We start from the raw sequence: 13362 nt of genomic DNA, 5'->3' as shown, positions 1-13362 counted from the left end.
GCCGCCTGAAAAAAGAAACGTCGTTTCACGGATAGCTGACCAACCTAGAACATTTACATAGATGGAATTGTTTTATATTGTAGATTTTGCAAGAAAAACATTTCGTGGAAGAAAAAAAAAGTTTCAAATAGGCCAGCATGTCAATACAAGTCTTCATATCGCAGGGATGCAGATGAAAGGACCACAACTACAACTTCTGGCGTCAAGTTGCAGCAGCGGGGGTTTACCCAAAGATAACCAAAAAAGTCGGTTTAACATGGATCTATGTGAACATTCACTGCAAGCAATATTCCTCTTCACAAACATACAAACCCTATCCTCAAAGGCTTCCTGCGCAAATATTCTTAAATCAAAATATACCAGATGAATAAACACTGCGTAAAAATTACATACCAACAATATACGTAAATGTTCTGGAAGAAATATGTAATCAACTCAAGAACAGCATTATCTGGATTTCAAGTGACAAAACTACAGACACTTGTGGCTGTTAGATTGCAAATTTTGTTGTTGGTGCTTTAAAAGAAGAGCCTTCTTCTTCCTATTTAGCGGTCTGCAAAGAACTTGAAAAGAAAATCATTCTATGACCACCATATTTGTGTATGAGGGTATTAGAAAAATATTTCCAGAATCTCCTGCAGATGAAAGGGTGTTTGTGTTTATTTCAGATGCTGTTCCCTATATGATGAAAGCAAGAAAAGCCTTCTGAGAATTTTATCCCAATTCGATTTGCGTGATGTGCTTTGCTCATGGAGTACACCGCCTTGCTGAAGAAGTACATTCCACATTTTTGAACGTAAACAATTTCATCCACAAAGAAAGCATTTCTAAAGGCTCCTTCTTGCATCAAGACCTACAAAGAAAATCTACCAAAAGTGCCTTTACCTCCCGAACCAGTGGTACTCTATGGGGTATGTGGGTTGAAGCTGTGTTGTTTAACAATGAACATTTCAAGGCCATTACAGGGGTAGTAAATGACTTCAACAGAACAGAGGCTTTGACAGTTTGCCAGTGCAAGGAAGTTTTAAAGGATTTAAAAAGACACTGCTGCGATTAGCATTCATATGTATTAAAAAGTTTGAAATTCAAGGTTTGGTGTTGAATGAATCTATTCAGTTAATGAATAAAATTATTTTAGTGAACTACTCATTGCCGGCGGTATTCCCAAAAAAACTGAAATAAATTTGAAAACATTTTAAACAATAACCCAGACTTTGAACCCTTGTGCCAAATTGATAGTTTTATTAATGGAATGGGGGAACTTTTACCAGCCACAAAAAGTGCAAACATAGCACCCAAATTCTAATACTGCCCAGTTACCTTAGTTGTAGAACGGTCCTTTTCTGCTTATAAAAAATGTTTTGAGTGATCGAAGACACAATCTTACTACTGAACATTTGGAACAGTACTTGATCGTTTATGGTAACAATAGTGGAAAAATGTAAAAAAAATTGTAAATGATGCTTTGGTCCAATAGTATTAATTAAAAGTTTATGCTGTTCCAAAAAAAATCATCATTGAATGTTGTCTTTTAAACAAAATACTACGGAGTTTTTGGCCAACGGCCTTGCCGCAGTGGTAACACCGGTTCCCATCAGATCACTGAAGTTAAGCGCTGTCGGGCTGGGCTAGCACTTCGGATAGGTGATCATCCAGTCTGCCAAGCGCTGTTGGCAAGCAGGGTGCACTCCTCGGCCCTTGTGAGGCAAACTGAGGAGCTACTTGATTGAGAAGTAGCAACTCTGGTCTCGTTAAGTGACATACGGCTGGAAGAGCCACATGCCCTCCATATCCGCATCCAGTGATGCCTGTGGGCTGAGGATGACACAGCGGCCAATCGGTCCCGTTGGGCCTTCCAAGGTCTGCTCGGATGGAGTTTGGTTTTTATGGAGTTTTTGAGTGTGCCTCTCTGCAGCGATATATCACTAAGTTGGTCCTGTATATATCGATTGTTTCGCTGCGACTCAATCGCATCGCATCCGCTTGTTACCAACAACAATAGCAAAGGAACAATTCTTGAAATATGGTATGCACCCCCATTTTGCAAATTTTTAGAAAATAATCCCAGAATGGCCCCCTTCCTAATCTCTACCAGAAAGTATTCAGAAAATGATATCAGCATTCTAAATGTACCGATTTTTCGTGTGGCCAGCATTTTTTTTTTAATTATTATTTTTTTTATTATTATTTGATCTTGCATATTTCAACACTTATATTTTAAGGTCTTTATGATGCATATAATCCGGTCTCTATACATTACAATCACTTTGTAAGCCAGGAATTGGATAGCAGCAGCTTCACATTTTCCTTCTAGAGCTAAATGCTTAATATCCCTCACATTGGCTTTAACAGACACATGTCCTGTGACTAATTATCATCTGAGATTTTTTGTAGCCAGACAATGTTGTATAGCCAGTTAGAGAGTAATCCCAGCAAAATCGATTTTCGATCACATATTGACCATCTTCAGTGCTTTAGCATACGAATTAAAGCTCGTAGGCACTGGTGTCTAGTTACTAGCAATAACCGAAGCTATGAAACGATCTGCCTACGAGCTTTAATTTGTACGCTAAAGCACTGAAGATGATCATTATGTGATCGAAAATCGATTTTGCTGTTAATAAATCATCAAAATTACGGCCAACGCTGACCTTCGTTCTAATTTCATTTATCATATGGTCGCTGTGCACAAAGCACTTTATGGAGTCGCCAATCAATAAAGCTACATTCCTCTTCCTTAAGGGGCTCCGGAAAGGCTCAAAATCATAAAAAGTTCAATTTTTACTTTTTTGCGTTTTCTGAATCTGCAGACTATTACCTTTTAATAGATATATAATTTATTCAATTCCGAAGACTACAACTATTTTTAAATTTTTTTTGAAATGTGTTCTACATGGGCGTGACTCACTGTGGCGCTGTTAAACTGCTGTCAAATGGTGTTATTATTAACGTCCGTGTTCATCAGGTACATTTTAGTGATGTGAGATAAAGTATGTGTTGTGGCTAACCTGTGATGGTTCAATATATATCGCTGGTGTGATTGTCGATTGTTTCATGTTTATTTACTCTGTCGTTATCTCGAAAATATTCGTAATTAATTCTGTTTCTTGAGTCTCTGTTTTGTTGAAGTATAATAATCAGTAAAAGTAAAGTTATTAGAAATCCTCTGAAGGCTTTTAAGAAAAGGAGAAATGTTGGAAAGCCAAAGGTATGTGTTATTACTGTAAACAATAAAGACGATAACCAAGTGAGTGAACCTAACCTCTCAAGTACACCTGCCCATAGCAGTCAAAGTGGGAAAGAAAATACTTCACAGAAGAAGCTTGGTTCAATGAGTGAAAACTATGAATGTTTTATGGGCGAATCAGATGTGAATGAAATATTTGATATGTCGGTTTTCAAAGGAATTTTTTCAAACTGTGTAAGATGTATTCATTGTAGTGAAGTTGGTCTGGAACTCTCCATAATAAAGCACGTAGGACTTGCTAGTGAAATACAACTGAAATGTGATAAGTGTTCATACATGACCACCTTTTGGAACAGTGTTGCAGTAACTGCAACTGAAGAAAATGGTAGCAAAATCTACGAACACAACAACGAGCGATGCTTGCTTTAGACAAGGAACGCCTTCTGGCTGCAGACAGGGCTGTAAAGAGTCTAGAAATACAAGCAAGAGTAAACAGGAGGAGGAACAAGAGGAAGCTGGAGGAGGAGTTTGCAGAGGATGAAGATAATCCATCCTATGGACCTGGAATGCACTAAAAAGTTAATCCAATCTTTGTCGCTCGATTCCCAAAACTTTTATTTTCTCATACTAATTACATGTTTTCTAAGGATCTTCCAAACATATTTGTTTCAAACTTTCAGTAAATGTTACACAGTACCTTCTGCATAATTTAACACAGCCTTTTCCCAAAAAATTGTATATTTTTGAATATATAAATAAAAAATTGCAAAAAAATGTTGTGAATTTTCATTACAATTAAAAAAAAATCATCTTTAATAACTGAACTAAAATTTTGTAAAATCCCTGTGTTAAGTTGTAGCCCATATTCCAATAACTAATCTGTAAAAAGTTCAACTTCCTACCTCAAATACTTTGTGAGGAAAGATGTAATTTATAAGCGTTATTTTAACATTGCAAGTATAGGGCATTCCGGAGCCCCTTAAGCCAGTAACCATTCAGAGACAATATTTCACACCATACTTTTTCTCAGAATATATCCAAGTATGGGAGTTTATTTGCAACAGTATTATGAAAAGGACAGATAGCTACTCTCCACATACAGGAGACGCCGAGTCACATCTGGGCACAATTAAAGAAATGCTGAACTGTACACTTTCAGCTAAGAAGCCTTCTTCTGAAATAGAAAAAACACACACTCATTCACATACACACGACCACAATCTCTGGCCACTGTGGCTGGACTGTGGACTGCAAATGATGGGAGAAACAATCTGGCATGGGTGGTGGGGTAAGGTGTAGGCATGTGGCAGGGAGGCAGATAGCATGCCAGGGGTGGAGGTAGGTGTAGTGCCGCCTGTGGGAGCATGCAGGGACATGACGGGGACAGGGTAGGGCTGCTAGAGGAGAGGGGGAGCAAGTGGAGTAGAAAAGGAGAGAAGTACATATACAGAAGTGGAAAAAAAGACTAGTGGATGCAATACAAGGTTAAGTAGTGCTGGAGTGAGAGCAGGAGATAGATAGGTGAACAACAGGGACTAGTAAAGGACAAGGCCAGGGGGTTTGTGGGAATATAGGATATTTTGCAGGGAGAGTTCCCACCTGTGCAGTTCGCAGACAGACAGCCTGTTAGTTGTCCTGCCCACATAGAATTGTAGATCACTGGACTGCTTTCACAGGCAGCCCTGCCTCTGACGGAATAGAAAATGCCTGTGGCAGGACTGAAGTAGGTGGTGGTTGTGGGAGATAGCATTTAGGCCCATTGCAGCGATATGAGCCATGAGAAATAGGTTGGGAGTAGGGATGGACAAGGATATTGCATAGAATTGGTGAACAGTGAAATGCACTGTGGGTGGGGTGGGAAGGATAGAATATAGGACATTCCTCATTTCTGGGCAGGACGAGAGGTAGTCGAAACCCTCAAAGAGAATGTGGTTCAGTTGCTACAGTCTTCAGGTGGTACTTGATTACTAGGAGTGTACTTCTTGTGGCCAGATGGTGGGTATGTGGGAGGTGACTGAAAGAGACAAGGCACAGGAGGTCTGTTTCTGTAACATGATTGGGAAGAAGTTTCTTTCTTAGGCATAGGTTCAGGCAGAATAAGATTGTGGATTCATTGTGCAGTTCAGGTGAGCTTACCATAATTTCTGTAAAGGTTTTATCCTAAATAGCTGTCGTTTTAGAGACAAACATACATCTATAACCTCTGCTTGGCTTGAAAGGCCTCTAGCTGAGTTTATCGGATCTGCTCTTGTCAGCTCAAAGACCTGGTCATACATTCACGGATACAGTCAGTCTTAACGCTTAGCCTATAAAAGATTTGGACAATAGGAAAAGGGAGACACGGAAAAATAGTAGGAGAATATGCTCTCCAGAAAAGGAATCAAAGGGAAAGCCACCTGGCAGATTTTTGTCCAAACCATGTAAGTTAACAAATTCTTGTGTGTACCATTTTCATACTGAGGTGGTCAATTTTTGTAACCTGGAAACTGGCACAAAGGCCCAGACAGACAGAAACAGCTGTGGGAAGGCATTTTAACACTGTAATACAACAGCAATGACATCAGGGAAAGACCTTTGGAGCCAAGTAATCTGGAGGCACAACCAAATCGGGGGCTGAATGATATTAATTGGTATATGAATCAAAGTAGGAAAAGGCATCACAATGGGCGCATGAACAAAAGATACAATGGTCATGGTAACCCGTAGTGGTAGAGTAACCGTGACCAAGGGCACAAGTACAATGAATAACCAGCACAGTGGCAACCAAATATGGTGCCACAATGGGTACACTATTCCAACCAACCTCCGATTATGGCAGCTGGTTAGAGCAACCAGCAACAATATCCAAATAATACGGCTTATTAAACTACACCACAGGAAAGGCAAAACAGCTGGCCCAACAATCATAATAATAATAATCCAAATCATAACGTGAGGATAGTGGAAGTGACCGACAACTGTCAACCCCCTATAACCGACGAGTCAAACTAAAAGCATCCACAATCTGCTCTCCATTGTTGGCTGTGAGAGGGTATAGTGAGGGCACATTCCACACACAAGACACAAGTCTAAAACTGCTGAGGTACTATAATGGAGTTAGCACTGAGGACAAATTAATGAATGTACCTCAGGCGTGTCAACAAACCAATAAAGATGTTTTGCAGGCCGTAATACAAGCAGAAATCTATGGCGTTTAAATCCAGATGACAGTGGACACAGGTGCATTGATGATCGTCCTGAGTCTAGAATTGCACAAGCACATTAAGTCGAAATAACAGTACACCTGTCTTACCAGTTAAAAGTTACCCAGCAACAGTCGCAATGGGTGCACAGTCTCAAGTGATACGGCACCAGGTGCAAGTTGAGTTCAGGGTGTATATGAAACCATAAAGAGCTCGTTCCTATTAGTCAAAGGGCTGATACATTCAGGTGCAGGTTTATGTGGACCAAAAGAATATTACAACAAATTTATAAATGAGAAACTGAAGAAAAAAGGGAACTCATAAATAGTCAAGTGTTGGAATTGGAATATTTGTCTCCTGCACAACAAAAGGAACTGACTCAGTTGCTAATACAATATGAGAATGTGTTCTCAGAGAGGCCAGGTACTAACATGGGATATACCTACAACATAGAACTAGTGTCTCATAGCATATTTTGCCATGCTAACTACACTGTCTCATGGTCCCCAGAAAGGAGACGGAAATGAAGAGATATGAAAAATGATGCAATGGGAGATAATTGAACCATCCTTATCTCTGTATAGCAGCCCGCTTGCTGCAGTAGCAAAGGCAGACGGTAGTACACGTCCCGTGCTTGACGCACAAGACATCAATAAAATTATTGTACCTGTGAGAACACGGCCAGAAAACCTAGATGAAGAAACACAGAAATTTTTCGCGATCAAATATTTGACATCTACTGATTTGAGATGGTCCTACTGGCAGATCCCCCTTCCTGAGTCATCAAAGAAATATGCTGCTTTTGTATTTTCTGGGAGAAGCTACCAATTCAAAGTTTTGCCGTTTGGCTTGACTGTCAGCAGAGGAGTTTTTATAACTGCACTAGACACAGTGTTGAGACCCAATCTACTGGGCCGTGTAACACTATATGTAGATTACTTGTTAATAGCTACTCCCGATTGGGAAAGCCACATTGATACGCTAACCTGAGTACTCAAAACGATTTTCGAAAGTAGGCATAACAGCAAACCTGACCAAGTCAAAATTTGGTAGGGAAAGAATCAAATTTCTTGTGCATGTCATCTCACCTACAGGTATCGTGTCGGATGCAGGGAAAATGGGGGCAACAGAAAATTTTCATCGTCCCAAAACAAAAAAACAATTGAAGGAATTTTTAGGCCTAGTATCTTTTTTTTGGCGGTTTATACCAGATCAATTGTTAAATGACACTGCACTCCTTGGTTTGCTGAAGAAAAATGCACCATGGGCCTGAGTGACCAATGTCAGCTTGCATTTGAACATATTACGCAAGCCCTTTTGAATGCTAATTTGTTAGCACATCCAGATATGTCGCAGGAATTTTGCCTTGTGACAGACTCATCCGCTGCAGGGTTGGGACCTTCTCCTATCCAGGTTGATGAAAAGGAGGGTGCAAAAGAGATAAAAATAATTGGGTTTACAAGTTGTGTGTTATCAAGTTGTGGATGCTCTTATACTGTTACAGAAACTGAAGCCCTCGCAGTGGCAATGAAAAAGTTTCGATACTATGTGTATGGAAAGATTGTTAAAAGCACTAAGCTTTTTATTGACGTGTAATTAATGCTTGATAAGACTAACTTGGTGGGTATTTGTGCTCCAGGAGTACCAATTCCAAATAATGTATGTCAAGGGAAGTGACAATGTAATCCCAGATCCTTTACCACGTTTGCCACAAGGGTTGCTTAGATTAATAGCTATGCTGGAAAACTGGTGTCTGAATACAAGATTTCAATACTTCCTGCAAGCATGTAGTTGCCAAGATTACAGGATGAAGATCCTGTGCTAGGAAAAGTTAAACAAGAACTCCAGGCTTCTGAAACAAGTGGAGGAGGCAGCAAATATTGTGTGCAAAATGAAATATTATATTACCGAAATGATACTAATCATGAATTATGGTGTGTATGTGTGCCAGGGATATGCATTACAGACTTAATATGGCACACACACCTGTCATGGGGGCACATAGGAATTGAAACATGCAGAGCCCTTCTAGCAAGACTCTGTTACTTTAGTAACGTGAAGAAAGTGGTTCAGAGCATAGTAAGAACATGTGTAGTTTGTCAGAAGGTGAAACAAATCGAACTGCCCACTATAAGTTAATTGCATCCAACAGTACCTACTAAACCATTGTGTTTAATTTCAGAGGATATACAAGGACTGTTGCCCACCACGAGAGGGGGTGTGAAATATATCTTTGCAGTATATGATCCTTTTTCCAAATTCTTAAAACTATATCCAGTAAAACCCTCAACTGCTACACCCCTCATTCGAAAACTACAGACAGACTACTTTGTGAAAAGTGGCAAACCTCACACTATAGTCTCACTCACGAGGGTAAAATGGAAGAATATCAAGCATACTTTGATAGTTCACTTTCATCTTGAGAGTAGTGTGGCTGAGCACGCATTTAAAGAATTAAACCAGTTTGTGCACAGTTATATTCTTTATCTTCATGCAAAGTGCGTGGACTATGTTCCGGCTTTTGAGAAGCTACACAATAACTTGCCACACACTATGACAGGATAGATGCCAACAACAGAAGTCATATATGGTAAAAATTGGACTGATAGTTGGCTGTCATCATTGCCAACTTTACTGCCACAAAATAAAACGCACGACCAAATAATCGCTGAGGTTTTCAGCAATTTAACAAAGTGCGCAGAAAGGAGAAGGAAAAAACATAATAAACAGATTAAGAAAGTAATGTCATATGAATTGGGTGACTTGGTTTTACTGAGACACACCATAACTCTTGACTTTTGGCGAAGAAAGATAAGAACCACTTAATAATGAATGAACAATTTGTCATACATTACTTCCCATTCACCAATATCACTGCAAAAATCAAACACACCCTACTGTATTACCGAGATCTTGCAATATGTAACAGTTCAATAACAATGAAAATGGGTTAGTCTATCACTCCGCCAAGGTTTTCACCCAGGGTTTCCCTCAGGCCTTGCCAAATTGGGAGTGAATAGCCACAATCCCTGGGAATTTGCAAAATCTTAAGACTATCCTATATATAAGTGCCTGTGAGCACAATTTTGAGCTGCAACAGCGAAAGTAAGATTACAACCTAGGTACAGCAATATGGTTACACTATTTCACAAAACCAAGCCACAGAAGATTTATTCACTGTAATATCACTACCTGTGTATGTAATGTTTATCTTATTTAAATACTGTGTCATTTCATGTTTTGTCTAAATGACTACAAATGTAAGTGAAATCCAAAAGAAATGGTAAACTTGACAAGATGTTGAAACTGTTGCTAAAGTGTGAACAGTAACGGCTTTACAAAGTGTGTGAGTGCTGTGGATGCACGGAAGGAAATATTAGTGACAAACAATTAAATAAAATTTAGGTGCCATGAACATTTCCAGGGACGTTGTGCCATTCCAGCAACATTGAGAAGTTTATCTCGCGACGAAATGAATGTAAACGAACCTTATGTGTTTCACCAACCGCATAGGCAGTGTAAAATTTTCCTGTTTTACAGCAAATATTAAATTTAATCTTAGTATCAACGAATGAACTCCTTAAACATAATAATTTCTATGCAATTAATAAGGGAGAACAACACTCCTAGATTGTTGACTCTCCCCCTCTCTTTTCACTTGTTTCTAGTACATATAATATAAGCGTTTGTACCGTTAACTTTGATAATATAGTATGTTAAAGTTTATAAAGGGTGAAAAGTATTTAAACCGACAAACTCTGGGAGGTTGTAGGGGACATCAAAACAAATATTTTTCCCTAATGTCATTTTTTCCTATGATGAGTATTTAAACCGGTGGAGGCCGTATTACGGTCTTCAGTTGTTAGAGGCCGTATTACGATCTTCAGTTGTTAGAGGGCGTATTATCCTCTTCAGTTGTAGGCAACTGCTCTCCACCAGTGTAGTAGTACATTGTCTCTGTTTACTAATGGTGCGATACACCTGGAGTGAGTACACTGATATGCTTGGTGCGTACTACGTAGCGCACTACAACGGACGAGCTGCACAGCGGGTTTATCAACAACAATATCCTAATCGCCGTATCCCGCATCATATGAACATTGCTGTTGTGTACAAACATCTGCATGAGACCGGGTCATTTAGCAGATTACCTGGACAGGGACGCCATCACACGGCAAGAACGCTGCAATTTGAGGAAGCTGTCTTGCAGCATGTGGAGGGGGATCCTTCAACCAGCACTCGTGCAATTACACGTAACATGGGGACGAATCAGACAAATGTAAGAACAGTCCTTCGAGAGAAGTTGTTACGACCATTTCATTTACAGCGTGTCCACAACCTGGAGCCAGTTGATCATCCACCCAGAGCACAGTTTTCGCAGTGGTACCTGGAACAGCATGAAATGCATCCTACATTTCCATCCTCTGTGTTGTTTACCGATGAAGCAACATTCGGGCGTGACGGAGTCTTCAACATGCACAATTCGCATGTTTAGGGTGAGGATAACCCACATGCCACAGTTACAAGCGCTCATCAAGTGCCGTTCTTCGTTAATGTGTGAGTCGGTGTTGTTGGGGATTATTTAATTGGGCCGTATCTGCTACCTAGGCCATTAAATGGCAGGCACTATTACAATTTTCTCGCCAGAGCATTGCCAGAATTGCTGGAAGACATCCCGCTCCCTACAAGACAACGCATGAGGTTCCAACATGAAGGGACGCCGGCACATTTCAGTTGTCGTGTGCATCAATTCCTGGACCGACGGTTCCCAGAAACATGGATTGGCAGAGGTGGTCCTGTACCATGGCCTGCTCGAACCACAGATATGTCCCCCCCTCTGGACTTTTTTTTGTGGGGAGAGATGCGCAACCTTGTTTACGCAACTCCTGTTGCATCAGAAGAGGATCTGGTTGCCCGGATAGTAGCAGCCGCAGGAACTACTCAGGATACTCCTGCGGTTTTTGCCCGTGTCACATAGAACACGATCCGATGGTGTAACCTTTGTTTAGGTGTCAATGGAGGCATTTTTGAAAATCTACTGTAATTGAAATTGGGTTGTGTTAAAGTGTTGTCTCTTGGTCATAAAAAAAATGGAAAAGTGTTTGTTGGTTTAATCAATTTGCCGACAGAGAAATCTTCCTCTACCGATTTAAATACTCCTGATAGGAAAAAATGACATTAGGAAAAAATATTTGTTTTGATGTCCCCTACAATCTCCCAGAGTTTGTCGGTTCAAATACTTTTCACCCTGTATGTGAGTTACTTCGATGTACAGTGAGCCCTCTTGTCTTGTTACTTGCACCAAATTAATTTTTCTTAAGACGTTCACAACTCCACAATTTTAGCGGTCGCTGCTTCAATGGATGCTATTATGCATCAACCTAAAAAGCGAAATCATAGCGGAAGCGCAGATCACATTAAAGGTTGTTCAATTTTAACAACATTTTTTTACAGCACTGAGCCGCAGTGGAGAGCAACATTAGTTTTAAGATTTTACTTTTCAGCCTATGCCAAGAGCCAGGATTCGACTACAACAGCCTGAATATGGGGGTAAGACGAGCATTCTTCAAGTGTTGTGTGGGTCTACAATAATTTTAATATTTGAGTCCATACTCTGAAAAGTACAAATATGGCGACGCTAATTATAATACTGTTATATTTTCATTTTCAAGTAATTTTCTTGGAAATAAATCAGTCCATTACGTTTGATGATTTACTGCTCAGTTGGGAGTTACGTAAAAGTAAAACCAATTTTGAAATAATCATCTAAAATTAACTAACTCAAAAGTCAAAAATCAAAGCATATATTTAAATCTCTTTGAAGGATAAGATTTCAAGTAAAAACTGTTAAACAATTTTTGCATATTGGACCACAGAATTACACTCATGTGTGTTTTTGAAGACACCGAACAAATGAGAAAAACATAAATAAATAAATATATCTAAAAACAAAGATGATGTGACTTACCAAACAAAAGTGCTGGCAGGTCGATAGACACACAAACAAACACAAACATACACACAAAATTCAAGCTTTCGCAACCAACGGTTGCTTCATCAGGAAAGAGGGAAGGAGAGGGAAAGACGAAAGGATGTGGGTTTTAAGGGAGAGGGTAAGTTTTGGAATGACTCCTTACCCTCTCGCTTAAAACCCACATCCTTTCGTCTTTCCCTCTCCTTCCCTCTTTCCTGATGAAGCAACCGTTGGTTGCGAAAGCTTGAATTTTGTGTGTATGTTTGTGTGTCTATCGACCTGCCAGCACTTTCGTTTGGTAAGTCACATAATTTTTGTTTTTAGATATATTTTTTCCACGTGGAATGTTTCCCTCTATTATATAAATAAATAAATAAATAAATATACTACTCCCAAAGACACACTTCAACATGAAACAGCTTCCGTTCTGCACTGTGTGGATGACAGAATATTCATATTGCGGGACTACATAACTATAGGTGGCAGATAAAGCAAATAATAGACAAGTATACCAACACAAAGACAGTGAAAGGACAGATTTATTGATGACACAATCTTTATTCTGGAACAGTTACTGTAGAACTTAAGTTATATGTGTGTCACTGGCATTTATAAATTTCATGTTTTCATTAATATTAATCTGACTGTTGCGAACAAGATCCTGATGATCAGCTCCTGTTAAGGGCAATCAATCAAGCTACATAGAATTTACACGTGATATCTGACATGAGCAATAGCACGTGGTAACAGAACAGTAAAATTAGTTTATTTCCACATGGGTGTACATAGATAAGTTGATAACTTAACTATGATACAATTAATGGTGCAAATTACAATAAATTTTGATGAATAACACAAACACGAATACATGACATGAAACAACACTGTACACATATCTCGTTATTTATGCACATTTCTTTTGCACTATAACTTAAGCATTTTATGGATAATATTTTTTAGCATATATTTTGGGTACCAATCTTCATAGAATCAGCACTTAAGACTTAATTTTCTTGTTT

The sequence above is a fragment of the Schistocerca nitens genome, chromosome 2 (genome assembly GCF_023898315.1).
Source record: "Schistocerca nitens isolate TAMUIC-IGC-003100 chromosome 2, iqSchNite1.1, whole genome shotgun sequence".
Taxonomy (NCBI): Eukaryota; Metazoa; Arthropoda; class Insecta; order Orthoptera; family Acrididae; genus Schistocerca; species Schistocerca nitens.
The sequence above is the reverse complement of the archived record's forward strand: the minus strand, read 5'-3'. Positions refer to the sequence as shown.